We start from the raw sequence: 26,377 nt of genomic DNA, 5'->3' as shown, positions 1-26,377 counted from the left end.
TTCTCTCCCCCCCCCCACACTCTCTCTCTCTCTCCCCCCCCCCCCACACTCTCTCTCTCTCCCCCCCCCCCCCACACTCTCTCTCTCTCCCCCCCCCCACACTCTCTCTCTCTCTCCCCCCCCCCCACACTCTCTCTCTCTCTCCCCCCCCCCCCACACTCTCTCTCTCTCCCCCCCCCCCCCACACTCTCTCTCTCCCCCCCCCCACACTCTCTCTCTCTCTCCCCCCCCCCCACACTCTCTCTTTCTCCCCCCCCCCCACACTCTCTCTCTCTCCCCCCCCCCCCACACTCTCTCTCTCTCCCCCCCCCCACACACTCTCTCTCTCTCTCCCCCCCCCACACACTCTCTCTCTCTCCCCCCCCCCACACACTCTCTCTCTCCCCCCCCCACACACTCTCTCTCTCCCCCCCCCACACACTCTCTCTCTCTCTCTCCCCCCCCCCACACACTCTCTCTTTCACCCCCCCCCCACTCTCACTCTCTCTTTCACCCCCCCCCCACTCTCACTCTCTCTTTCACCCCCCCCCCACTCTCACTCTCTCTTTCACCCCCCCCACTCTCACTCTCTCTTTCACCCCCCCCCACTCTCACTCTCTCTTTACCCCCCCCCCACTCTCACTCTCTCTTTACCCCCCCCCCACTCTCACTCTCTTTCCCCCCCCCCCACTCTCACTCTCTCTTTCACCCCCCCCCCCACTCTCACTCTCTTTCCCCCCCCCCACTCTCACTCTCTCTTTCCCCCCCCCCACTCTCACTCTCTCTTTCCCCCCCCCCACTCTCACTCTCTCTTTCCCCCCCCCCCACTCTCACTCTCTCTTTCCCCCCCCCCCACTCTCACTCTCTCTTTCCCCCCCCCCCACTCTCACTCTCTCTTTCCCCCCCCCCCACTCTCACTCTCTCTTTCCCCCCCCCCCACTCTCACTCTCTCTTTCCCCCCCCCCACTCTCACTCTCTCTTTCCCCCCCCCCCACTCTCACTCTCTCTTTCCCCCCCCCCCACTCTCACTCTCTCTTTCCCCCCCCCCCCACTCTCACTCTCTCTTTCCCCCCCCCCACTCTCACTCTCTTCCCCCCCCACTCTCTCTCACTCTCTTCCCCCCCCCACTCTCTCTCTGTTCCCCCCCCCACTCTCACTCTCTCTCTGTTCCCCCCCCCCACTCTCACTCTCTCTCTGTTCCCCCCCCCCACTCTCACTCTCTCTCTCTCTGTTCCCCCCCCCCACTCTCACTCTCTCTCTGTTCCCCACCCCCACTCTCTCTCTCTCTCTGTTCCCCCCCCCCCACTCTCACTCTGTTCCCCCCCCCCCCACCTCCCTCCCCTGTCCGATAGTTGCAGAGAACTGGAACTCCACAGAGCAGCTTTGTGGTTGCTCAATTTTTTTTAAAATCGCAGCTGTAAGTTTCACAGCTGACAGGTACTTAAAGCAGAGACAGCTCTTTCGCACCTCAGACAAGTTTGTGTTTTTCTGCCAATTTTTTTTTTTAAGTTTGCTATCGACACCTGCGTGACAGGTGACCAGCTCTGCATACAGCAGCAGGCAGGCTAACTGAACTTATGGAATGTCCTTAGATCTCCCTAACATTGTCAGATCAAGTGGCCGAGCAGCCACCCTTAGATCTGGGCTGATATTCAGAAGAGCGCATCACTGAACATCATGCTGGAATAGGTGAAGGAGGGCATCCTATTCATAAATCTTTCTCTCCTCATCCTGCAGGAAGAGACTACCCACAGTGCCTGCAAAATGGCCAAGTGGTGTGAGCCCGAGCTGCACAGTCTAATGCCAATGGAGATGACGCAAGATACTGCCAGGGTGCCGATGCGCCTGTCCATGGGCAATGCCGAGACGGAGGCCAAGACCAGCAAGGTTGTTTGACAGCTCTATCTTGAGACTCCTTTCCAAACCGCGCTTTGGCCCTTCGACCGGTGTCTTCTATGGAGCTGGTTGTGTTGTGAGCACAGTTAAATAATTCCTCAGCACCTTCCACCAGCGCAGACACACTCACGTCGGTCAGAAAACAAACCAGCTTAGAGCGAGGAGCACTGGGTGATCGTCACATCAAGCATAAGCAGGAAGAGAAGCGTGAAGCAGTGAGCTGTGGGCAGTCCCCTTCGGACGACAGAGAACAGACACAGCACTGCTCCACTGGGCTAAGATGCTGGCCCTTGGGTGTCACTAAAAAGGAGGTTCTTCCTCAACAATCAGAGGCAGATAAGTTCCCATTTGTCAGAGATCCCGGAGGCCTTGAGAAATCATAGGCAGGCAATGGAGGAGTCCATGCAGTGCATGTGCTCTGTCATGACTCAGGGTTCCAAGCGCATGAGCTCCTCCACTGAGAGACTGGGAAACTTCTTGGAGAGCCATACGCAGCACCACTCTGAGTGGATACATCTGCAACATGCTGATATGCTAGGCATAGAAAAAGTAAGACTCTGTAGCATTGACCATTCAGTGTTGCTGATGGTGTTGCGATGCTCGGAGTGGTTGCCAGCTGAATGGATCCCAGTTGGTGGCCTCATCCAGCATCTAAGAGGCGGTTGAAGAGACAGGTGAGGTGGCCACTCCTCAGGCGGCACCAACATCAGCCTTCAGCCAACAAGAAATTTGAAATCAGAAGGCCATTAGCTCCTGGACTGAGAACACCTCTCTCCTGTCTGCTCTCATCAGCTTCGGAAATCACTGAATACATATGAACCCCAAGAGAGAAAAGTCTCCTATAGTGAACAAGGTTGAAGAATACCAGGCCCCAACGAAAAGTAAGAGCCGCCTACAGTCAAAGACTCTACGGCAAGCTGGCAACACAGAAACAGTAACAAGAGACCCCCTTTTAGAGACGGCCTCAAATCTCTCCATTTTATTTTTCTTCTGCTCCTTTCTGTCCCTATTTGCACGTGAGTATCGCATGTGCATGCCAGCGTGGGCATGTCGTATATACGTAGGAGTTAACCATATTGGAGTTTAAGTTTAAGGTTTAACAAATTTCACTTTTCTTCTGAAAACCTAAAGAAAACCTGGTGTGCTCAGTTCTTTGCCTTATAATTGGAAAGCAGTGAACAAGGATTCACAAAGGGGGAACACAAAACACGGTGTATAAAATTAAACTACAATCTGTAACCTCATGGCCCGGCATATCCCCCACTCTACCATTACCATTAAGCCAGGAGACCAACTCTGGTTCAATGAAGAGTGCAGGAGGGCATGCCAGGAGTAGTTTAGAGATACAGCACTGAAACAGGCCCTTCGGCCCACCGAGTCTGTGCCAACCATCAACCACCCATTTATACTAATCCTACACTAATCCCATATTCCTACCACATCCCCACCTGTCCCTATATATTTCCCTACCACCTACCTATACTAGGGGCAATTTATAATGGCCAATTTACCTACCAACCTGCAAGTCTTTTGGCTTGTGGGAGGAAACTGGAACACCCAGAGAAAACCCACGCAGACACAGGGAGTAGCACCAGGTATACCTCAAAATGAGGGGTCAGCCTGGTGAAGCTACAACACATGACTATCTGCACGCCAAACTGCGTAAGCAGCATGCGATAGACAGAGCTAAACAATCCCATAACCAATGGATCAGATCCAAGCTCTGCAGTCCTGCCACATCCAGCCGTGAATGGCGGTGGACAATTAAACAACTAACTGGAGGAGGTGGCTCCACAAATATCCCCATCCTCAATGATGGGGGAGCCCAGCACATCAGTGAGAAAGATAAGGCTGAAGCATTTGCAACAATCTTCAGCTGATGATCCATCTCGGCCCCCTCCTGAAGTCCCCAGCATCACAGATGCCAGACTTCAGCCAAATCGATACAGTCAGTGTGATATCAAGAAACTATTGAAGGCACTGCATACTGAAAAGGTTATGGGCCCTGACAATATTCCAGCAATAGTACTGAAGACCTGTGCTCCAGAACTTGCCACGCCCCGAGCCAAGCTGTTCCAGTACAGCTACAACACTGGCATCTACCCTGCAATGTGGACAATTGCCCAGGTATGTCCTATACACAAAAAGCAGGACAAGTCCAACCCGACCAATTACCGCCCCATCAGTCTACTCTCAATCATCAGTAAAGTGATGGAAGGGGTTGTCCGTGTGCTATCAAGCGGCACTTGTTTAGCAATAACCTGCTCAGAGACGCTCAGTTTGGGTTCCGCCAGGGCCACTCAGCTGCTGACCTCATCACAGCCTTGGTTCAAACATGAACAAACGAACTGAACTCAAGAGGTGAGGGGACAGTGACTGCCCTTGACATCAAGGCAGCATTTGAGCGAGTATGGCATCAATGAGCCCTAGCAAAACTAAGGTCAATGGGAATCAGGGGGAAAAGTCTCGGCTGCCTGGAGTCATGCCTAGCACAAAGGAAGATGATTGTGGTTGTTGGAGGTCAAACATCTGAGCTCCAGGACATCACTGCAGGAGTTCCTCAGGGCAGTGACCTAGGCCCAACCATCTTCAGCTGCTTCATCAATGACCTTCCTACAATCATAAGATCAGAAGTGGGGATGTTCGCTGATGATTGCACAATGTTCAGCACCATTCGTGAATCCTCAGATGCTGAAGCAGTCCGTGTAGAAATGCAGCAAGACCTGGACAATATCCAGGCTTGGGCTGATTAGTGGCAAGTAACATCTGCGCCACACAAGTGCCGGGCAATGACCATCTCCAACAGGAGAGAATCTAACCATCTCCCCTTGACATTCAATGGCATTACCATTGCTGAATCCCCCACTATCAACATCCTAGGGGCTACCATTGACCAGAAACTGAACTGGAGTAGCCATATAAATACCGTGGCTACAAGTGCAGGTCATAGGCTAGGAATCCTGCGGCGAGTAACTCACCTCCCGACTCCCCAAAGCCTGTCCACCATCTACAAGGCACAAGTCAGGAGTGTGATGGAATACTCTCCACTTGCCTGGATGGATGCAGCTCCAACAACACTCAAGAAGCTCGACACCATCCAGGACAAAGCAACCCACTTGATTGGCACCCCATCTCCAAACATTCACTCCCTCCACCACCGACGCACAGTGGCAGCAGTGTGTACCATCTACAAGATGCACTGCAGCAATACACCAAGGCTCCTTAGACAGCACCTTACAAACCCGCGACCTCTACCAACTAGAAGGACAAGGGCAGCAAATGCATGAGACCACCACCACCTGCAAGTTCCCCTCCAAGTCACACACCATCCTGACTTGGAACTATAATCGCTGGGTCAAAATACTGGAACTCCCTTCCTAACAGCACTGTGGGTGTACCTACTCCACATGGACTGCAATGGTTCAAGAAGGCAGTTCACCACCACCTTCTCAAGGGCAATTAGGGATGGCCAATAATTGCTGGCCTAGCCAGCGATGCCACATCCCATGAATGAATTAAAAAAAAAATTAGAGCCTGTTATAATAAGACCAGGTGAAGACAGTAAAGGACCCCTAGACACCTTTTTCACCTGGTCCTAACAGTTAAAAAAAAACGTTTTAAATCTCCAACACTAATTTTCATCTCAGAGACTGAGACTCCGCACATGGAAAATTAAATTTTCAGGGCATGAAAAGTTGTTCAACAGCAATTATCAATTATCACGCCATTAAAAAAACTCTCATATTCCTGAATGCCCCAGCTCTAACTTTGTCAGCCTTTAAAAGTGCAGAACTAGTGGGACAAGAAGCCCAAGTTCGGACCATTGTATTCATTTCAGTGTCAATTCTCGGACTGCAATAATGCACCCTGTGGAGAAGCAGGGTATCTCTGACAGCAAGTTCCGGATTTGTTCCTTTAACTGTAAATGTGCTGTTACAACCGACCGCTCAAGACAAAGCCCCCAATCAAAATATATAATTCTGATTGCGGTGGGAGCAACACAATGTCAAATCAGTCCTGCCACTCCACAGATCGCCTAACATATCACTTTAAACTTTCCAAATTCAAGAAAATCACAGCCAAACTGACCATCTATCAACCCCACGAATGAGGCTAACCAAACCAAGTGTCTTTAGATCCAAAAATTAACTGTTTAATTAGAAAAACTAAGTTATTAAACACTAAGATATAAACAACATTCCTTGCAGATTTATGTTCCTGCCAAAGTGGAATCTTCCAATGTGGAATAGTCCAAGGTTGCTTGAAATCCTCGCAGCTGTCCGGTGGGGAAAAAAAAGGTTCTTCAACAGTAGAACAGTCCGTAGTCTAGGTCAGCAGCTGAAGTGATGGTTTTCTTCTCCAGCGATGAATTCAGCAAATTAACAACTTGAAAACACTTTTTAATGAATCAATTTGGCTTTAGAATTTTTGAGGGATGAAAGATTGTCACAGTCCAACTTCCCTTCCCTCAGTTTACAATATCAGAGATCTCGGTTCTGTTCATGCTGGTCCCGAAGTCTGTCTGTGTCTGTTAACTGTGTCTCAAAAGCCAGTTTTACAGCTAGTTTCGAACGTCAATCTGCAATATTGCATCTTTGTCCTTGTTCGACAAATGGCTGTATCCTACAGCAACGAGAATGCACATTTGAAGCTAGCTGTATCCTACAGCAACAAGAATGTATTCTTTGACTCAGTCCCTCGAGCTTGTTGTCTTAAAGCAGTACTGATGCTGTTACAGCCTTAAAGGCACACTGCATACTTCCCGGGAAAAAAAAACTACAGGATCATAACAGTGTGAACACCAGAAATTGTTGTCCGATTTACCCCACAATAATGATGAGCATTGTTAACCTCACTGTTATTCTTATTGCAAAATGTGGCCCATTAACATTCTTTTTAAATAGTTTCCTTTTGACTATTCATATCTACTTTAAATATTCACTCCCTCACAAATACAAAATGGCCTCATTCATGTCCAAGTAATCATACATCATAGAGTCATTTATGGCACAGAAGGAAGCTATTCAGACCATTGAGTCCATGCCAGCTCTCCACGGAGCTATCCAGTCAGTCCCACTCACCCACTTGATCCCTGTAGCCCTGCAAGTTTATTTCCTTCAAATGTCTATCCAATTTCCTTTTAAAACCACAGCCGTTCTTCATCTATCCTTTTACATACCTGCTTATAAAAGATCTTGCCACTTCCCTTTCTTCCTTGAAATTAATTTGCTGAGACACAGCGCAATATAGTTTGGGACTTTGTGAAGATGAAAATGCAAGCCACAGCATTTTGAATGAATTTGAATTTGACCAGGCTGACCAGGAAAGTATTAGCAAAGTCAAGCTTCAAGGTGATAAAAGCATGGATTAGGATTTCTACAGCAGTAATGGTAAAGCAGAGATGGTGGCACGTAGTGTATATGAGGTGGAAGGAAGCCATCTTAGTAAGAAAATTGAGGTGCATCAGGACATGCAGCTCAGGTTCAAACAGCATATCAAAGCAGTAGAAAGTGAGGTCAATGGAGTTATGGCCAGAAGTAAGCTAGAGCTGCAAAAGCCAGAGATTATCTTCAGTTTAGGCCACTTAAACTGGAAGAATTTTGGGCTCATCCAGGTGCTCCTGTCAGGTAGATAACTAGAGTGAGCACAACCAGCTTTTGATTCATGAAGCAAAGCAAAAGATGGGTACTGACAGTAAGCACATGTAAACTGGCCCCATGCTTTCAGGTAATATCACCAAGGGCTAACATATAAATGATGATAATGAGGAATATACAAGGCAGATGAATTGAGGGCATTAATTAACACATGGGAATATGATATAATAGCTATCACTGAGACATGGTTGAGGGAAGGGCAGGACTGGCAGCTTAATATCCCAGGGTATAGAATCTTCAGACGTGATAGGGGAGGGGGTAAAAGAGGTGGTGGCATTGCACTGTTGATTAAGGAGTCAATTACTGCAGTAAGGAGGGATGATATCCTAGAAGGTTCCTCTAATGAGGCCATATGGGTAGAACTTAAAAACAAAAAGGGGGCAATCGCTTGGCTGGGAGTGTACTACAGGCCTCCAAACAGTCAGGCAGTAGTACAGGAGCAGATATGTCGGCAAATCTCAGAGAGGTGCAAAAATAATAGGCTAATAACAGTCGGGGATTTCAAATTCCTCTATATCAGAGGGGATAGTATTAGTGCAAAAAGCTTAAAGGGGGCGGAATTCTTCAAGTGCATTCAGGAGAGCTTTTTCAGCCAGCACGTAGAGAGTCCGACAAGAGGAGGGGCAGTACTGGACCTAACCTAGGGAATGAAGCTGGACAAGTGGTAAAAGTGGCAATGGGGGAACATTTCGGGGATAGTGACCATAACTCTAAGATTTAAGGTAGTTATGGAAAAGGACACAGAGGGACCGGAAATAAGAGTACTGAATTGGGGAAGGCAGATTTCAATATGATAAAACAGGATCTGGCCAAAGTGAACTGGGAGCAGCTACTTGCAGGAAAGCCTACATCAGACCAGTGGGAGTCATTTAGAAGGGAAATTGAGGGTTCAGGTGCAGCATGTTCCTGTAAAGGTGAAGAGGAGGACCAACAGGTCAAGGGAACCCTGGATGTCAAGGGATATAGAGGATTGGATAAAGAAAAAAAAAGGAGGCTTATGGCAGATTCAGAGTGCTGAAAACATCGGAGGCCCTAGAGCAAGATAGAAAGCGTAGGGGAGTACTTAAAAAAGTAATTAGGACAGCGAAGGGGGGAATGAAAAATCACTGGCAGACAAGATAAAGGAAAATCAAGGCGTTTTATAAGTATGTTAGGGGCAAGAGGATAACCAGGGAAAAAGTGGGCCCATTAGGGATCATCGAGGCAATCTGTGTGTGGAGCTGGAGGACATGGGGAGGTTTTGAATGATTACTTTTCATTGGTGTTCACAATGGAGGGGACGATGTAGGTGTAGTGATCAGGGAGGGGCATTGTGATATACTTGATCAAGTTAGCATTGTAAAGGAGCAAGTACTGGCTGTATTAGCAGGCTTAATGGTGGATAAATCCCCAGGCTGCTATGTGAGGCAAGGGAGGAGATAGCGGGGGCTCTGACACAAATTTTCAGATCCTCTCTGGCCACAGGAGAGGTACCAGAGGATTGGAGGACAGCGAATGTTGCACCATTATTCAAGAAGGGTAGCAGGGATAAACCAGGTAATTACAGGCCGGTGAGTCTAACATCAGTGGTTGGGAAATTATTGGAAAAAATTGAGAGACAGGATTAATCCCCACTTGGAGAGGCAGGGAATAGTCAAGAATAGTCAGCATGGCTTTGTCAGGGAGAGATAGTATCTAACAAATTTGATTGAATTTTTCGAGGCGGTAACGAGGTGTGTAGATGAGGGTAAAGCAGTTGATGTAGTCTACATGGACTTTTGGGCTGTTGATGAGGTCCTGCATGGGAGATTGGTTAAGAAAGTAAAAGCCCATGGGATCCAGGGCAATTTGGCAAATTGGATCCAAAATTGGCTTAGTGGAAGGAGGCAGAGGGTGATGGTAGAGGGTTGTTTTTGTGAATTGAGGCCTGTGACCAGTGGGATACCAAAGGGATCGGTGCTGGGATCCTTACTGTTTGTAGTGTACATTAATGATTTAGACGTGAATATAGGAAGTATGATTAGTAAGTTCACAGACGACACGAAAATTGGTGGTGTCGTAAATAGTGAGGAGGAAAGCCTTAGACTACAGGACGATATAGATGGGATGGTAAGATGGGCGGAGCAAAGGCAAATGGAGTTTAATCCTGAGAAGTGTGAGGTGACGCACTTTGGGAGGTCTAACAAGGCAATGGAATATACAATGGATGGTAGGACCCTAGGCAGTACAGAGGGTCAGAGGGACCTTGGGGTGCTTGTCCATAGATCACTGAAGGCAGCAGCACAGGTAGATAAAGGTGGTTAGGAAGACATACGGGATACTTGCCTTTATTAGCCGAGGGATAGAATATAAGAGCAGGGAGGTTATGATGGAGCTGTATAAAAACTGGTTAGGCAACAGCAGGAGTACTGTGTACAGTTCTGGTCACCACACTACAGGAGGGATGTAATTGCAATGGAGAGGGTGCAGAGGAGATTCACCAAGATGTTGCCTGGGCTGGAGGATTTCAGTTATGAAGACAGACTGGATAGGCTGGGGTTGTTTTCCTTGGAACGGAGAAGGCTAAGGGGGAACCCTGATTGAGGTATACAAAATTATGAGGGGCATAGATAGGAAGAAACTTTTTCCCTTAGTGGAGAGGTCAATAATTAGAAGGCATAGATTTAACGTAAGGGGCAGAAGGTTTAGAGGGGAGTTGAGGTGAAAGTTTTCCACCCAGAGGGTGGTTGGAATCTAGAACACACTGCCTGAAGAGGTGGTAGAGGGAGGAACACTCACGACATTCAAGAAGTATTCAGATGAACACTTGAAACGCCATAACATACAAGGCTACGGGGCCAAGTGCGGGGAAATGGGATTAGTTAGGACGGGCGATCGATGGTCGGTGCAGGCGCGTTAGGCCGAAGGGCCTGTTTCTGTGCTGTAAAACTCTATGACTACAAGCTATCAAACAATGTCTTTGTTGTTACTAATAGAAATGGAACCAAATGAGAACGGTGTCATGAAGACACACTGTAAAGAAGCGATGTTGGAAGACCATAGAGTTGTCAGCGGTGTCACAAAGTCAACACTCAAATTGGCACGAATATAATTAGAAATTAGAACATTACAGCGCAGTACAGGCCCTTCGGCCCTCGATGTTGCGCCGACCTGTGAAACCATCTGACCTACACTATTCCATTTTCATCCATATGTCTATCCAATGACCACTTAAATGCCCTTAAAGTTGGCGAGTCTACCACTGTTGCAGGCAGGGCGTTCCACGCCCCTACTACTCTCTGAGTAAAGAAACTACCTCTGACATCTGTCCTATATCTATCACCCCTCAACTTAAAGCTATGTCCCCTCGTGTTTGCCATCACCATCCGAGGAAAAAGACTCTCACTATCCACCCTATCTAACCCTCTGATTATCTTATATGTCTCTATTAAGTCACCTCTCCTCCTCCTTCTCTCCAACGAAAACAACCTCAAGTCCCTCAGCCTTTCCTCGTAAGACCTTCCCTCCATACCAGGCAACATCCTAGTAAATCTCCTCTGCACCCTTTCCGAAGCTTCCACATCCTTCCTATAATGTGGTGACCAGAACTGCACGCAATACTCCAGGTGCGGTCTCACCAGAGTTTTGTACAGCTGCAGCATGACCTCGTGGCTCCGAAACTCGATCCCCCTACTAATAAAAGCTAACACACCATATGCCTTCTTAACAGCCCTATTAACCTGGGTAGCAACTTTCAGGGATTTATGTACCTGGACACCAAGATCTCTCTGTTCATCTACACTACCAAGAATCTTCCCATTAGCCCAGTACTCTGCATGCCTGTTACTCCTTCCAAAGTGAATCACCTCGCACTTTTCCGCATTAAACTCCATTTGCCATCTCTCAGCCCAGCTCTGCAGCCTATCTATGTCCCTCTGAACCCTACAACATCCTTCGGCACTATCCACAACTCCACCGACCTTAGTGTCATCCGCAAATTTACTAACCCACCCTTCTACACCCTCTTCCAGGTCATTTATAAAAATGACAAACAGCAGTGGCCCCAAAACAGATCCTTGCGGTACACCACTAGTAACTAAACTCCAGGATGAACATTTGCCATCAACCACCACCCTCTGTCTTCTTTCAGCTAGCCAATTTCTGATCCAAAGCTCGAAATCACCTTCAACCCCATACTTCCGTATTTTCTGCAATAGCCTACCGTGGGGAACCTTATCAAACGCCTTACTGAAATCCATATACACCACATCCACTGCTTTACCCTCATCCACCTGTTCGGTCACCTTCTCGAAAAACTCAATAAGGTTTGTGAGGCACGACCTACCCGTCACAAAACCATGCTGACTATCGCTAATGAACTTATTTTTTTCAAGATGATTATAAATCCAATGTACACCTGTACTCATTAAACACACGAATTAGGAGCAGGAGTAGGCCGCTCAGCCCCTGCTCCGCCGTTCAACAAGATCATGGCTCAAGCAAGATTACAGCCTCAACTCCAAATTCTCGCTTATCCACGAAAAGCTTTCACCCCCTTATCAATAGGAAAAACATAATTCACCTGCATTCGTTTCTTGCAACAATAGTTTTGAAAATGTTGGCTCCAAAATCCAGCAGGCAGCATTTGAAGCCAGTTTAAGTTTGTATCATATGCACTTTTGAGAAACTGCACATTTTCTGATCTAAACATCCAAATGCAGAATTTGTTCAATACCAGCCTAGGTTACCTTTAGATATGTGTGTTATTGCTCATCTGGCAGTTTCATAGAACATAGAACAGTACAGCACAGTACAGGCCCTTCGGCCCACGATGTTGTGCCGAACCTTTAACCTACTCTAAGATCAAACTAACTACCTACCCTTCATTCTACTATCATCCATGTACCTATCCAAGAGTCGCTGAAATGCCCCTTATGTATCTGCTTCTACTACCACCGCTGGCAGCGCATTCCATGCACCCACCACTCTCTGTGTAAAGAACCTACCTCTGACATCTCCCCGAAACCTTCTTCCAATCACCTTAAAATTATGCCCCCTGGTGATAGCCCTTTCCACCCTGGGAAAAAGTCTCTGACTATCCACTCTATTTATGCCTCTCATCATCTTGTACCCCTCTATCAAGTCACCTCTCATCCTTCTTCGCTCCAATGAGAAAAGCCCTAGCTCCCTCAATCTTTCTTCGTCGGACATGCCCTCCAGTCCAGGCAGCATCCTGGTAAATCTCCTCTGCACCCTCTCTAAAGCTTCCACATCCTTCCTATAATGAGGCGACCAGAACTGAACACAATATTCCAAGTGTGGTCGAACCAGGGGGCCTTATAGAGCTGCAGCATAACCTCGCGGCTCTTAAACTCAATCCCCCTGTTAATGAAAGCCAACACACCATATGCCTTCTTAACAACCCTATCAACGCGGGTGGCAACTTTGAGCGATCTATGGACATGGACCCCAAGATCCCTCTGTTCCTCCACACTACCAAGAATCCTGTCTTTAAGCCTGTATTCCGCATTCAAATTCGACCTTCCAAAATGAATCACTTCACACTTTTCCAGGTTGAACTCCATCTGCCACTTCTCAGCCCAGCTCTGCATCCTGTCAATGTCCCGTTGCAACCTATAACAGCCTTCCACACTATCCACAACTCCAGCAACCTTCGTGTCATCGGCAAACTTGCTAACCCAGCCTTCTACTTCCTCATCCAAGTCATTTATAAAAATCACAAACAGCAGACGTCCCAGAACAGATCCTTGTGGAACACCACTGGTCACCGAGCTCCATGCTGAATACTTTCCATCTACTACCACCCTCTGACTTCTATGGGCCAGCCAATTTTGTATCCAATTTTGTTTCATTTTCAAACACAAAAATGCACAGCTTATCAACCTCAAGTTCCCAAAACCTAAAGAGCACCTATATGCAGAGATTATATAAACCGACTATGATAATGCACCACGAATATATTGTATACATACATGCATATTCCAACAATTGGCTTTTCAGGCAACAACTTGAAATACTATAAACTAGTCACATGATGCCTTTACATCTATTATTCTTTCACCGATATCATCCTGCATTAAGGAAATGTTAAAAATTATTAAAAGTATGATGAATATAGAATTTACTGATTTCAAATGAACAAAGAGCAACTAATGAGTTTCAAACTAGTTCCACGTCACACGTTTATATCAGAAGAACCACCTCATCTCATTAACACTCAATTTACTTCTAGCTATCATCCCACAGTATCACACTATTTTGAATGCTACATTTCAGGTGGGTATTCTATCACCAACTGAAAGTGGATAATCATCAGAAGTGACCAATTCTTCATCTGACTCATGGGCCGGAATTTTACGCCGCCCCAGCGGGTCGGCTGGTGGCGTGGGGGCGGTGTAAAATTGAGCGGCAGGCTCCGGGAGGCCTAACCGCCCCGATTCCGCCTCCGACCAACTTTACGGAGGTCTGGCGGGGGGTGAGGGGTGAGAAGCGGCCTGCCCGCCCAAGGCCAATCAAGACCCTTAAGTGGCCACTTAACGGCCTTTAAGAGCGCACACCCGCTTGCCACAGGTAAAATATAGCTGTCGGCCTTTCCGCACCCCGGGGGGGGCTGGCAATCAGGCACAGGGTGCCCGATTGAGGGCCAACCCCCTCCCAATCCGACCCCGGGATCCAAGACACGCCCCTCCCCCCAAGCGACCACCCTAGCCTCACCAGGGCATGACCAATTCCCCTGGTGAGGCTGCCCAAACTTACCTTCTGTCCCGGTTCCATTGCGTCCTCCTCAGTCGGCTGGGCTGAAGTCCCAGCAGTGGCCACCGCTCCCAGTGGCCGGCAGCTCACTGAGGCGGGACCTCCTCCCTCAAGTGGGTAGAAGTCCCGCCTCGGGCCAATTGAAGCCTGGGGATCTGTAAAATATGGGACAGATCCCCAGGCTGGGCGGGGGCAGGATAAGCACCGACATTTACATCAGAGTCCGGCTCCCGTCTGCCCAGCGTAAAATTCCGGCCATAGTCTGTGTTGAATTTGTTGACCTTTATGGTTAGTTGCCAATGAGGGCACTATACTTGGCCTGAGCAACTATAACCTGAAGAAGGGAAAATAAACAAGTGTTTGCATTGCCTTTTGCAATACAGTGACCCCCTGCTGGAAAGTGCACGCATTTTGCATTCACATATGAAAGACGGGCACTTATATGAGCCATAGCAACTTTTTTTAAAAATATTCATTCAGTGGATGCGAGCATTGCTGGCAAGGCCAGCATTTATTGCCCATCCCTAATTGCACTTGAGAGGGTGGTGGTGAGTCACCACGTTGAACCTCTGCAGTCCATGTGGTGTTGGGACACATACAGTGCTGTTCCCGTTCCTACCTTCAGAAAAGGAAGACAATGGAAAGGGTAAATATAATAATCATGGTTTTTCTCCCACCACACAGCACCAAGTGGAGTTTATAGGGTGAATTAGGTTTCCATTGTTGCAAAATTGACCAAATCTACCATTTAAAATTCTCTTGCACAGTGAAACATCAAAATGAAATTCCAAAAATACAACATAAATCTATGTAGAAAGTACTAAACTGATCATACTTCACTCAAACAAATGACATACAGTACAAGTAAGGCCTTGAAAAAGAGAAGCTTCATCTATTCACTGATAGGAATGAGCTTTTGACCTATTTCATCAAACTCTGAACTACTTTGGTGATTGACAAAGTATCTTAGAAACTTGTGGACCATCTGAAAGGAAATTGAAATTAATCACAATTAGTAAGATATTACAAAGCAGTAACTCAAGGGGAAATCAGATGACATCATAAATGATGAAAGATAAACTAATCTGTAGAAACAATCATTGTTCTCCAAGATTAGGTTACCGCTTTGAAATCACTATTTCTTTACTGTTTTAGTAATTATATATAGTGTTAATTGTATGTTTCTCAGTTTTGAGTTCAGCTTGCTGCCAACAGCAGCTGGCAGTTAGTGAAGACTGCCAGTGTTCTCCATGACATTGATCCTGGTGGTGTGAACACTGAATAATTAATGTTTGATCTTGGCATCATTATTGCCAACTTATTAACAATCATGTCAGTTAGAGGGGTGAAGTGCTTCACCTGTGAGATGTGGGAGGTCCGTGACGCTTCCAGCATTCCGGACGACTACATCTGCAGGAAGTGTACCCAGTTGCAGCTCCTCACAGAACGCATGGATCGGTTGGAGCAGCAACTGGATGCACTTAGGAGCATGCAGGTGGCAGAAAGCGTCATAGACAGGAGTTTTAGAGAAGTGGTTACACCCAAGGTGCAGGCAGATAGATGGGTGACCGCTAGAAAGGGCAGGCAGTCAGTGCAGGAATCCCCTGTGGCTATCCCCCTCTCTAACAAGTATACCGTTTTGGATACTGTTGGGGAGGATGGCCTATCAGGGGAAAACAGCAGCAGCCAGAGCAGTGGCACCACAGCTAGCACTGTTGTTCAGCAGGGAGGGACAAAGCGCAGAAGAGCAATAGTTATAGGGGACTCTATAGTCAGGGGCACAGATAGGCGCTACTGTGGACGTAAAAGAGACTGCAGGATGGTATGTTGCCTCCCTGGTGCCAGGGTCAAGGATATCTCTGAACGGACAGGGGGCATTCTGAAGGGGGAGAGTGAACAGCCAGAGGTTGTGGTACACATCGATACCAACGACATAGACAGGAAGAATGATGAGGTCCTGCAGGGGGAGTTTAGGGAGTTAGATAGTAAGTTAAAAGACAAGATCTCTAGGGTTGTAATCTTGGGATTACTCCCTGTGCCACGTGCCAGTGAGGCTAAAAATAGGAAGATAGTGCAGCTAAACACGTGGCTGAACAGCTGTTCTAGAAGGGATGGTTTCAGATATCTGGACCATTGGGATCTCTTCAGGGATAGATGGGACCTGTACAAGAAGGACGGGTTGCATCTAAACTGGAGGGGCACAAATATCCTGGCTACGAGGTTTGCTAGCATCACTCGGAAGGGTTTAAAATAGTGTGGAAGGGGGGTGGGAACCAGAGCAGTAGGACAGCTAGTGAAATAACTGAGGGGAAACTAGTAAATAAGGCCAGTGAGACTAAAGAGGAAGAGCAGGCAGGGAGATGTTGCAGAGCACAGCGGGACTGGTGGTCTGAAGTGCATTTGTTTCAATGCGAGAAGTATAACAGGTAAGGCAGATGAACTTAGAGCTTGGATTAGTACTTGGAACTATGATGTTGTTGCTATTACAGAGACTTGGTTGAGGGAAGGACAGGATTGGCAGCTAAAGGTTCCAGGATTTAGAAGCTTCAGGCTGGATAGAGGGGGATGTAAAAGGGGTGGGGGAGTTGCATTACTGGTAAAGGAGAATATCACAGTTGTACTGCGGGAGGACACCTCGGAGGGGTCATGCTGCGAGGCGATATGGGTGGAGCTCAGGAATAGGAAGGGTGCAGTCACAATGTTGGGGGTTTACTACAGGCCTCCCAATAGTAAGCGGGAGGTAGAGGAGCAGATATGTAGACAGATTTTGGAAAGATGTAAAGGTAACAGGGTTGTGGTGGTGGGTGATTTTAACTTCCCCTATATTGACTGGGTCTCACTTAGTGCTCAGGGCTTGGATGGGGCAGAATTTGTAAGAAGCATCCAGGAGGGCTTCTTGAAACAATACGTAGATAGTCCAACTAGGGACGGGGCCGTACTGGACCTGGTATTGGGGAATGAGCCCGGCCAGGTGGTCGAAGTTTCAGTCGGGGAGCATTTCGGGAACAGTGACTATAATCCCATAAGTTTTAAGGTACTTGTGGATAAGGATAAGAGTAGTCCTCGGGTGAAGGTGCTAAATTGGGGGGAAGGCGAATGATAACAATATTAGGCAGGAACTGAAGAATTTAGATTGGGGGCGGCTGTTTGAGGGTAAATCAACATCTGACATGTGGGAGTCTTTCAAACGTCAGTTGATTAGAATGCAGGACTGGCATGTTCCTGTGAGGAAGAAGGATAAGTTTGGCAAGTTTTGGGAACCTTGGATAACGCGGGATATAGTGAGCCTCGTCAAAAAGAAAAAGGAAGCATTCGTAAGGGCTGGAAGGCTAGGAACAGACGAAGCACTTGAGGAATATAAAGACAGTAGGAAGGAACTTAAGCAAGGAGTCAGGAGGGCTAATAGGGGTTATGAGAAGTCATTGGCAAACAGGATTACGGAAAATCCCAAGGCTTTTTATACATATATAAAGAGCAAGAGGGTAACCAGGAAAGGGTTGGCCCACTCAAGGACAGAGAAGGGAATCTATGTGTGGAGCCAGAGAAAATGGGCGAGGTACGAAATGAGTATTTTGCATCAGTATTCACCAAGGAGAAGGATTTGGTGGATGATGAGCCTGGGGAAGGGAGTGTAGATAGTCTCAGTCATCTCATTATCAAAGAGGAGGTGGTGTTGGGTGTCTTGCAAAGCATTAAGGTAGATAAGTCCCCAGGGCCTGATGGGATCTACCCCAGAATACTGAGGGAGGCAAGGGAAGAAATTGCTGGGGCCTTGACAGAAATCTTTGCATCCTCATTGGCTACAGGTGAGGTCCCAGAGGCCTGGAGAATAGCCAAAGCTGTTCCTTTGTTTAAGAAGGGTAGCAAGGATAATCCAGGAAATTATAGGCCGGTGAGCCTTACGTCAGTGGTAGGCAAATTATTAGAGAGGATTCTTCGGGACAGGATTTAGTCCCATTTGGAAACAAATAAGACTTATTAGTGAGAGGCAGCATGGTTTTGTGAAGGGGAGGTCGTGTCTCACTAATTTGATTGAGTTTTTTGAGGAAGTGACGATGATGATTGATGAAGGAAGGGCAGTGGATGTTATCTATATGGACTTCAGTAAAGCCTTTGACAAGGTCCCTCATGGCAGACTGATACAAAAGTCAAATGGGATCAGAGGGGAACTGGCAAGATGGATACAGAACTGGCTCGGTCATAGAAGACAGAGGGTAGCAGTGGAAGGGTGCTTTTCTGAATGGAGGGATGTGACTAGTGGTGTTCCGCAGATATATATATATAAATGATTTGGAGGAAAATGTAACTGGGCTGATTAGTAAGTTTGCGGACGACACAAAGGTTGGTGGAGTTGCAGACAGTGATGAGGATTGTCAGAGGATACAGCAGGATATAGATCGGTTGGAGACTTGGGCAGAGAAATGGCAGATGGAGTTTAATCCGGACAAACCTGAGGTAATGCATTTTGGAAGGTCTAATGCAGGTCGGAACTATACAGTAAATGGCAGAACCCTTAGGAGTATTGACAGGCAGTGAGATCTGGGCGTACAGGTCCACAGGTCACTGAAAGTGGCAACGCAGGTGGATAAGGTTGTCAAGAAGGCATTCGGAATGCTTGCCTTCATCGGACGGGGCATAGAGTATAAAAATTGGCAAGTCATGCTGCAGCTGTACAGAACCTTAGTTAGGCCACACTTAGAATATTGCGTGCAATTCTGGTCGCCACACTACCAGAAGGATGTGGAGGCTTTGGAGAGGGTACAGAAGAGGTTTACCAGGATGTTGCCTGGTCTGGAGGACATTAGCTATGGGGAGAGGTTGGATAAACTCGGATTGTTTTCACTGGAACGATGGAGGTGGAGGGGCGACATGATAGAGGTTTACAAAGTTATAAGCGGCATGGACAGAGTGGATAGTCAGAAGCTTTTTCCCAGGGTGGAAGAGTCAGTTACGAGGGGACATAGGTTTAAGGTGCGAGGGGCAAAGTTTAGAGGGGATGTGCGAGGCAAGTTCTTTACACAGAGGGTGGTGAGTGCCTGGAACCTGTTGCCGGGGGAAGTGGTGGAAGCAGGTACCATAAAGACGTTTAAGAGGCATCTTGACAAATACATAAATAGGATGGGAATAGAGGGATACGGACCCCGGAAGTGCAGAAGGTTTTAGTTTAGGCAGGCATCAAGATTGGCGCAGGCCTGGAGGGCCGAATGGCCTGTTCCTGTGCTGTACTGTTCTTTGTTCTATTTGCAGCTGATAGCTATATTTTGCAGAGGGGTACTGGACATCACTACTTTCAGAAGGAATTCACATATTCTGCAGGAACCCTCATTATAAAAGGATTACGAAAAGAACTTCCTGTGAGTATCTGTTCCTCTGGAAATTTTAGTATCATGAACTTACAAAACTTGCTGAGATTCTGCAAGAAAATATGTATGATTACGTGCTTCCTCAAAATCATTTGGGCCTTTGTTTTCTCCCACCAATTTTCTTTCCTCCCACTTGAAGGTGCAGAATCAGACTGGACTACATCTGCCCAAGTGCTAACTTGTCTGAAAGGTAATTTTTCATGTGAAATTCTACACAGCCATCACCTACAGCCACATGACCTTGAGGAGCCAAATCCTGCACTCACCCAAATATGTGATTTTCCAGTAACTGGGTACCAAGAATGGGTAGAAACCTTGCCTGATATTTCTTCCTCGCCCAAGCACTCCCAACTGATGCCCAAAATGAGCAGCTAATTTGGTTGAACTGAAGACTTTCCTCATCTGTCTTTGGTTCAATGACCATGATCTTAGAGCAAGCAGTTTTTTTTTTTATTCGTTCATGGGATGTGGGCATCGCTGGCTAGGACAGCATTTATTGCCCATCCCTAATTGCCCTCGAGAAGATGTGGTGAGCCACCTTCTTGAACCGCTGCAGTTTGTGTGGGTAGGTACACCTCCAGTGCTGTTCGGAAAGTAGTTCCAGGATTTTGCCCAGAGATCGTGAAGGAACGGTGATCTAGTGCTAAGTCAGGATGGTGTGTGGCTTGGAGGAGAACTTGCACGTGGTGGTGTTCCCATGCATCTGCTGCCCTTGTTCTTCTGGGTAGTAGAGGTCGCGGGTTTGGACGGTGCTGTCGAAGGAGGCTTGGTGCATTGCTGCAATGCATCTTGCAAGTGGTACACAATGTTGCCACTGCGCGGTGATGGAAGGAGTGAATGTTGGTGGTGGTAGATGGGATGCCAATCAAGCAGGCTGCCTTTGTCCAGGAACGAGCTTCTTGAGTGTTGTTGGAGCTGCACCCATCCAGGTAAGTGGAGAGTATTCCATCACACTCCTGACTTGTGCCTTGTAGATGGTGGACAGGCTTTGGGGAATCAGGAGGAGAGTTACTTGCCGCAGGATTCCTAACCTCTGACCTGCTCTTGTAGCCACAGTATTTATATGGCGACTCCAGTTCAGTTTCTGGTCAATAGTAACCCCTTGGATGTTGATAGTGGGGTATTCAGCGATGGTAATGCCGTTCAATGTCATGGGGAGTTGGTTAGATTCTCTCTTGTTGGAGATAGTCATTGCCTGGCACTTGTGTGACACAAATGTTACTTGCCACTTATCAGCGCAAGCCTGGATGTTGTCCAGGTCTTGCTGCATTTCTACACGACTGCTTCAGTATCTGAGGAATCACGAATGGTGCTGAACATTGTGCAGTCAGCGAACATCCCTACTTCTGACCTTATGATTGAAGGAAGCTGCTGAAGATGGATGGGCCTAGAACACTACCCTGAGGAACTCCTGCAGTGATGTCCTGGAGCTGAGATGATTGACCTCCAACAACCACAACCATCTTCTTTTGCACTAAGTATGACTCCAACCAGCAGAGAGTTTTCCCCTTGATTCCCATTGACTTCAGTTATTCCTCAGGCTCCTTGATGCCATACTCATTCAAATGCTGCCTTGATGTCAAGGGCATTCATTCTCACCTCAAATCCCTCATATCAGGTTAGTGAGGGTTTTGAAGAATGAATGAGAAGATCAAGAAAATCAGATGAGAAAGAGAGCGCAAAAACAAAAAGCCAGAGAAATAGCAAAGAAACACAAAGAATTAAAATACATGATGTCGAAAGAATAAATAAATAGTAACTCATTGCTCATCAAGCTGAGGGATGTCAGTACTAGGCAATAGAACACTTTACATTTTAGACATTCAGCATCACCATTAAGCAGTCCAACATTAGATTATAGCAGTTAGATCCACAATAAAATTCCCTCTACTCTGCTCCAACCATGTGCCTCAGCCCTTACTTCAGAAGAGCAATTTCTCACCCTGTGGAGAATTTTAAATTTCCCACACCAGCCATTCCATAGCTCCACTTGGTGAGACTGACAATTCGTGGTGTTAGCTTTGTGCTCTGCGCTATGTTCATTGGGAACTGGATAAAGACTATCCAAATTCATTTCACATAATGCCATTACTGTCAACAGAGAGGGGAGAGCATTCTCCCATCAGCGTGTGCTAAATTTAAACACAGGTCCCAAGAAGTGTAAGCATATTACCCATTGCGTTGTTCAATCCTTTGATCTTTAGGATCAATGTACTAACCAACTAACAGCTGGTCCCTAAATCATTACATAAAAGTTAGTAAATAATATAACTGAGTGATTTAGGTAATGCAACATGCCAGAAGAGTTAAATATTTAGCATTTGAAATACCTAAAATTAAATTACTGACTTCTCAACAATCTTATTTTCTGTATATAATGTATTATGTACTAACATTGTGACATTTTCTCCAGTAATTGTCTTCTGCTGTGAAAGCATTTTGCAATTGTAAAATTCTGCAGTGGTAGCTCAATATATTGCAAAAACTGTTGACATATACATGTAGCACTGAAAGTACTGCCTCTGGCATACTTCTGTGGTGAATCATTAGATGATCATGTATTATTCTTTCTATAATGCATGCGGTGTATAAACTGATGGTTTAATCCACAACTGATTCAACTTTTGAAAAAGTTGAAAGAATAGAAAATTGGCAAGAATGGTTCAATTGTTTGGAAATTACATCAGCAATGTGCATTCTGTTAAAATAAATGTTTGTTTAAATTTGTTTTTAAAACTACTCTTCCGTCAATTTCAAGCTGTTTCACTGAGCACCTCTAGCATCTGAACTGAAAACTCATCCTCCCCACCCCCTCCCCCCACGTAACTTTGTATTATAAGTAAAGTGAAAATCGAGTTCCGTTTAGGTCTATACTGTCTGGGATATGTACCAATTATGAACAGCTGTTTCACTGCAGCTGGTGAAATTAAAAAAATTCAATTAATAAAAATCTGGAATTGAAAACTACTCTCAGTAATGGTACTATGAAACTATCACTGATTGTCGTACAAACCCATCCAAAGAAGGTGGTGGTGTAGTGGTAATGTCACTGGACCAGTAATCCAGATGCCTAGGCTAATGCATCTAGAGATGTGGGTTCAAATCTCATCACGGCAGATAGAGAAATTTGAATTCAATTCATAAATCTGGAATTAAAAGCTAGTCTAACGGTGACCATGAAACCATTGTCAATTGTTTCAAAAACCCATCTGTTTAAACCCAACCTGGGCCCAGCCTGAGCTCTTTAGTTGTTTTTCGTGCCCGACCCGACCTCAATCTCCTTCATCTGTTCCGGCAGCAGGCTACTCCTGCAGCTGGAGTTGTGGGTAAGCCTGATCCCGTGACTTCCCAGAAGCAGCGTTCAACCCGACCCGACCCGAGCACCAAATGCTGGACTTGGAATTTCGACCCGACCCAAACCCGACACATGCAGTCGGGTCTAGGTCGGGTTCGGGTCGGGTAGCCAGGCTTTAATCTGGTTCACTAATGTCCTTCAGGGAAGGAAATCTGCCATTTTGGTCTGGCCTACATGTGACTCCATATCCACAGCAATGCGGTTGACTCCTGGCTGCCCTCTGAAATGGCCTAGCAAGCCACTCAGTTGTCAAGGGCAATTAGGGATGGGCAACAAATGCTGGCCTTGCCAACGATGCCCAAATCCCATTAAAGAATAAAAAAAGGGTAAATTTATTGGGATACAAGAATGAAACATTAAACTTCCCTGCAAATGTTTATTTTTCAATCTGCACCTAATACAAAGCCTTGTCCTCTGTCTTTCGATAAATAAGAGAAATATTGAAATGGTATAAATAATTTGGTGATAAAGTTATCCTAGAATCTGAGTGCAAGCCTTCTTGATTGTCCAATGGATAAAAATCACTTCAGTGATCTTTATAGACCAGAAGAACCACGATTTGATTTCCAGGCTGTATTCACTGACATAGTCTCAAACAGTGACAGAGAGAAGAAATTCTGATAAGCAGTGTAATAAGATCAACGCTATTATAGGAAGAGTGTAGTTTTGCTGCAAACATATCTAGTAACTAAACTGCAGATGCCTAATATGGCATCAGCCAAGAGTTTCCTAATGTTCATAATTATAGTTCTGATTTGCAGTATTTCTAAAATCTGATGCAAATTAGAGCAGCTCAGTGTTGCTTTATGTGGGAGAATCAATGTTTTAACTGAGTGGTGAGATGCAAGTACAATCTCTGTTTCTGCTGAGTTCTTGGTATGAGCTATGCTGCCACAGAATAGTGCTGAGTACAGCCTATCACCGCTGAATAGGAAAAGAAACACTGGATGGAGAATCTGAGAGAGAGAGAGAATAGTATGAAGCGGCTTTTGTACAAAATCTCAGATGAGTGGATATTCATTTTTCAATAGGAGGAATCAAGGCACAAATTCCACAAAACGAGGCCTTTTGATTGATCTAGATGGCACAATCAGTTTGCAAATTCACCACTAAGATGCTTTTCAATCTAGCCTGGAGAGAATGAAAATCCTTCCCCCAAACAGTCCAGAATGAAACTAGAATTCTCTACCCCAGAGAGTTTGAGTATACTTACTCAAGACAGAGATCGATAGATTTTTGGATACTAAGAGAATCAAAAGATATGGGGATGGTGAAAAAATGTGAAGTTGAAGGACATCAGCAGCTATGAATGATGGAGTAAGATTAAGGGCCAAATGCCTTACTCCTGCTCTGAATATGTTCTTAAATGAGTTTGAGCTAGCTCATATTAGTGGCTGTGCTCCCCTATCTGGGGAGCTCAAAGAGTACAGGATGACTGCAATGATGCAATAGAGAATAGGCCTCTAACTTCAGTGTTAAGATACCTATTGGGAAAAGAACACGAAAAGGTTTATGTGCAAAAGTGTTCCATTCTCCACAACTGGTCATCATTTTGTTAAGTTTAAAAATTATGAAAGAAAAAGTCCTTAGCAGCTGTGGCATTTTTGATACAATTGCAAAGAGAGCATACTCTGAACACACAATTCACAGAATCATAGCATGGTTACGGCACAGAAGGAGGCCATTCGGTCTGGCGTGTCCATGCCAGCTCTCTGCAAGAGCAACTCACCTAGTCCCACTCCCCTGCCTTTTCCCCATAGTACTGCAATCTTTTTCTCTTCAGGTGCTTATCCAATTCTCTTTTGAAGGCCTCGATTGAATCTGCCTCCACCACACTCTCAGGCAGTGCATTCCAGATCCTAACTACTTGGTACACAAAAAAGATTTTCCTCATGTTGTTGTTCCTTTTACTGCCAATCACCTTAAACCAGTCTCCTCTGGTTCTGGATCCTTTGGCCAATGGGAACAGTCTCTCCCTCTCTACTCTGTCCAGACCTCTCATGATTTTGAACACGTCTATCAAATCTTCTCAATCTTCTCCTCTCAAAAGGAGAACAGAACCAGCTTCTCCAAACTATCACGTAACTGAAGTTCCTCAACTCTGGAACCATTCTCATGAATTTTTTCTGCACCCTCTCTAATACCTTCACATTCTTTTGAAGGTGTGGTACCCAGAACTGGACACAATTCTCCAGTTGAGGCTGAACCAGGGTTTTACATAGATTTATCGTAACTTCCTCATTTTTGTACTCCAAGCTGCTCTTTATAAAGCCCAGGATCCCATATGCCTAATTAACCACATTCTCAACCTGTCTTGCAACCTTCAATGATTTCTACACATATACCTCCTGCACCCTCTTTAGAATTGTACCCTTTAATTTATATCGCCTCTCCTCAGTCTTCCTATCAAAATAAATCACTTCACACTTTTCAGCATTAAATTTCATCTGCTGCTTGTCTGCCCATTCCATCCAACCTGTCTATATCCTCTTGAAGTTTAACACTATCCTCGATACAGGTCACAATACTTACAAGTTTTGTGCCATTCACAAATTTTGAAATTGTGCCCTGTATACCCAAGTCTAAGTCATTAATATAAATCAACAAAAGCAAAGGTCCCAACACAAACCTCTGGGGAACCCCATTATATACCATCCTCCAGAGTCAGAAAAACAACCATTCACAACTACTCTCTGTTTCTGTCACTCAGCCAATTTCATATCCCTGCTGCAACTGTTCCTTTTATTCCATGGGCTCTAACTTTGTTGACAAACCTGTTATGTGGCACTTAAAGTGTCTTTTGGAAGTCCATGTACACTACATCAAGTGCATTACCCTCATGAACCCTTTCTGTTACCTCATTTTCTTTAATTAATCCACGTTTGTCCAAGTGACTATTCATTTTGTCCTAGATTATCATTTCCAAAAGCTTTTCCCCCACCGAGGCTAAACTGACTGACCTGTAGTTACTGGCCTTGGCCTTACACCCTTTTTTGAAGAGTGTAACATTTGCAATTCTCCACTCCTCTGCCACCACTCCTGTATCTAAGGAGGATTGGAATATTATGGCCAGTGCCTCCTCAATTTCCACCCTTACTTCCCTAAGTATCCTTGGATGCATCTCATTCAGTCCTGATGACTTATCAACTTTAAGTACAGCCAGCCTATCTGATACCTCCTCTTTATCAATTTTGAGCCCATTCAGTGTCTCAACTACCTTCTCTTTCACTCTGACTTGGGCAGCATCTTTGTCCTTGCTGAAGACAGGTGCAAAGTATGCATTTAGTACTTCAGCTATGTCCTCTGCCTCCATTGGAAAATCCCTATTTAGGGGGAACATGGGGAAAAATCCCACCACAGCAGCTGGTGGAATTTAATTCAACTAATCAATGAAA

The 26,377-nt window shown here is 45.9% G+C and overlaps 1 protein-coding gene across 6 annotated transcripts in view; it reads right to left on the bottom strand.

Annotated features, from left to right (window-relative positions):
* Window positions 1-26,377, bottom strand: part of xrcc4 (X-ray repair complementing defective repair in Chinese hamster cells 4) — a 678,103-nt gene that overhangs the window by 573,182 nt on the left and 78,544 nt on the right. The window lies entirely within an intron of this gene.

Source organism: Heterodontus francisci, chromosome 4 (genome assembly GCF_036365525.1).
Source record: "Heterodontus francisci isolate sHetFra1 chromosome 4, sHetFra1.hap1, whole genome shotgun sequence".
NCBI classification, from domain to species: Eukaryota; Metazoa; Chordata; class Chondrichthyes; order Heterodontiformes; family Heterodontidae; genus Heterodontus; species Heterodontus francisci.
Note: the sequence above shows the minus strand (reverse complement) of the source record. Positions and strands in the feature narration are given on the sequence as shown.